Source organism: Pongo abelii, chromosome 5 (genome assembly GCF_028885655.2).
Source record: "Pongo abelii isolate AG06213 chromosome 5, NHGRI_mPonAbe1-v2.0_pri, whole genome shotgun sequence".
NCBI classification, from domain to species: Eukaryota; Metazoa; Chordata; class Mammalia; order Primates; family Hominidae; genus Pongo; species Pongo abelii.
In genome coordinates this window covers 77,193,197-77,196,030 of record NC_071990.2, presented here as the reverse complement: position 1 = coordinate 77,196,030, position 2,834 = coordinate 77,193,197, and the positions used below count along the sequence as shown (strand labels likewise).

Below are 2,834 nucleotides of genomic sequence, written 5' to 3'. Positions count from 1 at the left end.
TAAGTACTGACTTCCTTCTTTAAGAGTATTGCTTCGCTTTTGGAGTAGAAAGCAGGCACTTTTAAAAGGAGTCTGCATGAAAGTTATGCAAGGGAGATGGGAGTCCACACTTGCTTCAGTGCCTTGTCTACTGGGTGCTCAAGCTAGCAACCACTGGTGCCTTCATGGGCAGAATTAGGTTGTAAGAGTGGCCAAAAATCTCCAGGTGAGAGAGAGTTTCATAGTGGGCATATTTTGTGTTGTAAATTGGCTGTTGTCTCTTGAGGCAATCTCCTGGTGGGAGAGAGTACTGTTCAGGAGCTCCTAAGCATATAGTTAGATAAGCTTGCCCTGTAGGGAGTATCTGGTGAAGGAGAGGTAAAAGGTTTTAATTGCACTTCTAAAGAACTAAGTAGGAAGTTGGAAAAAGGAGGAAAGAAAAAAGAAGAGGTAAAAAAACAATGCTTGCTTCCGCGGCACATATTAAAATTGGAACGATACAGAGAAGATTAGCATGGCCTCTGCGAAGAGGTGACATGCCAATTCATGAAGTGTTCCATATGTTTAACATTTAAAATATATATATATATTAAAAAAATAAACTATCTTTTTTTTTTTTTTTTTTTGAGACAGAGTCTTGCACTGTCACCCAGGCTGGAGCACAGTGGAAGGATCTCAGCTCACTGCGACCTCCACCTCCCTGGTTCAAGTGATTCTTCTGTCTCAGCCTCCCAAGTAGCTAGGACTACAGGCATATGCCACCATGCCTGGCTAATTTTTCTATTTTTAGTAGAGACGGGGTTTCACCATATTGGCTAGGCTGGTCTCAAACTCCTGACCTCGTGATCTGCGTGCCTCAGCCTCCCAAAGTGCTAGGATTACAGCCTCCCATAGTGAGCCACTGCACCTGGCCAACTATCTCTCAGAAAAATGAAGGTACTCATTTATAGTAGCTACATTCAAAATGCACCTTTATCCAAATAAACTATGTGTAATCAAATGCCTGCCTAAGGATTCACTTTGGAGAACCACAAACTAAAACAACCCACTAAATGTGGGCAATTAATACTTAATAGAAATGACACTACAAATTAGAAAGGAAAAAATGATTTGGTTAGCAGATTATTTTGGGAAAAGAATTACTAAGGAAGAAAATAAAGTTTGTTTAATTCCTCGTATTATATATAACTCCCATTTGATAAGAACTTAAATGTAAAATGATAAAATATAGTATTAATAGAAGATAACATAGAATATCATTATTTAAACAAAGGAAGACTTTCCTAAATTCAAAATTCAAAAGTGTAAATTTAACAATTGATGATTGATTACATAAATAAATATAAGAATTACTCTTTTCAAAGAAAGATTATATAGATAACCACAGCAGACAAAAGACAGACTGGGAAAGTTATTTATATTTCCCAAACTAATAGCTGATTGTTTTATGTATGATATATAAATAATTAATTGAAATAGATAAGAAAAAAATGGTAATCCAAAAGTAAATATTCAATAGATATGTAAAGTCAATTACTAGAAGGAGAAACTTGAATGGTTTATAAGTATATAAAGATGTTTAATAACACAAGTAATCAGTAAATGTATATTAAAACATCAATAAGACACAATTTTACTTCAATCATATTGTGAAAAAATAAAGTGAGCTAACACCAAGTGATGACAAAGAACTGATGTGTGGAAAAATTTAAACCATCATTAATGGGCACAAACTGTTGTAGCCATTCTCCAGAGCAATCCAGCTCAACTAAATCAATTAGAGTAGGTATGTATATAACAAAATTCAGTAGTTTCCTTTTTTAGTATGTATGTATTCTAAGGAAATTCTCATGTGGTCCTTGAAAAACATGTTTTTTCAACAATGTCTATTTCAATGTACATTGTACGCTGTGGTCATGGGAAGTTACAGACAGCCCAACTAGTCATTTCAAGGGAAATGAATACATCAAATTTGGTAGATACATACTACACATATCACGTATACATAGTATTCAGCTGCCAGCGGCAAAGATATAGCAGTAAAAACAGCAACATGGATAAGGATTGCAAGTGAGATTGCACAGAAACAGAAGATCTGTAGCCTAATATTTATGTAAATAAAATCATGTGTATACACAAATATGTATGGAATACCAAATATTTTGACTGAGATAACATTCATATTAAATGATATGTATGAAACACATGAAAATGAGAATCTATAGAGGAATATGGACCATGGGGATGGGGATTCAAAATAAATATAACAAGAAGGAGGGTCTAACAAATGTACTTCCTCAATACTGAAGAATTTTCTTTTTTTTTTTTTTTTTTTTTTTTTTGAGATGGAGTCTTGCTCTGCTGCCCAGGCTGGAGTACAGTGGCATGATCTCAGCTCACTGCAACCTCCGCCTCTGGAGTTCAAGCGATTCTCCTGCCTCAGCCTCCTGAGTAGCTGGGATTACAGGCATGCACCAACACATATGGCTAATTTTTGTATTTTTAGTAGAGACAGGGTTTCACCATGTTGGTCAGGCTGGTCTCAAACTTCTGACCTCGTGATCTACCCGCCTTGGTCTCCCAAAGTGCTGGGATCACAGGCATGAGCCACCGCGCCTGGCCAAGAATTTTCTCTTTATCCATTGATTTCAACATAATGCTTTCCTTTTCCTAATACTTCATGAAGGTTTCTGGCTGTCGATTTTACTTGGAAATCTCATGAGTGTCTTTTGGGTGTGGGAGTGCTTTCTCTCTGTGACATCTGGTGCTCTGTTTACGTTGCCTTTGCATCTGTATTCTCTCTATTAGAGCTACTTTCTCTGCAGGATTAGGTAGGAGGAGCCACATGGAGCTTG

The 2,834-nt window shown here is 36.7% G+C and overlaps 1 non-coding gene across 1 annotated transcript; it reads left to right on the top strand.

Annotated features, from left to right (window-relative positions):
• The first annotated feature begins 442 nt into the window (after positions 1-442).
• On the top strand, positions 443-545 carry LOC112133970 (U6 spliceosomal RNA). Its single transcript, XR_002915566.1, has one exon. It is a non-coding gene; the product is annotated as a U6 spliceosomal RNA (small nuclear RNA).
• The last annotated feature ends 2,289 nt before the right edge of the window (positions 546-2,834 follow it).